Here is a 350-nt window from a genome sequence, read left to right on the forward strand (position 1 = left end):
TTTTGCTTTAGCATTCTGCCATGTATCTGCACACCCATTATACATATAACTGTCCGTAGATAAGAAGTTATGCTAAGTATTGTTCTTCTAAGGAAAGCTGAATAGCTGCGATGGCTCGGCGCCTTCCTTGAAAAAAGAAATAACTCCCAGAGAAATATCTGTTTACATATGAACCCAGCGTCACCTTCCACGGGGCGAGGTGGTGTGCAGAAGTGTTATGGCGTCGTCGGTTTTGAAATATATTTTGATTTCGGTCGTATATGGAATCTTACATGCCAAACTTTCATAAAAACAGATATATATACATGCAACACGGATTTATATGTCGCGTGTCTACACTCATGGACACG

The sequence above is a fragment of the Penaeus monodon genome, chromosome 25 (genome assembly GCF_015228065.2).
Source record: "Penaeus monodon isolate SGIC_2016 chromosome 25, NSTDA_Pmon_1, whole genome shotgun sequence".
In the NCBI taxonomy this organism is placed as follows: Eukaryota; Metazoa; Arthropoda; class Malacostraca; order Decapoda; family Penaeidae; genus Penaeus; species Penaeus monodon.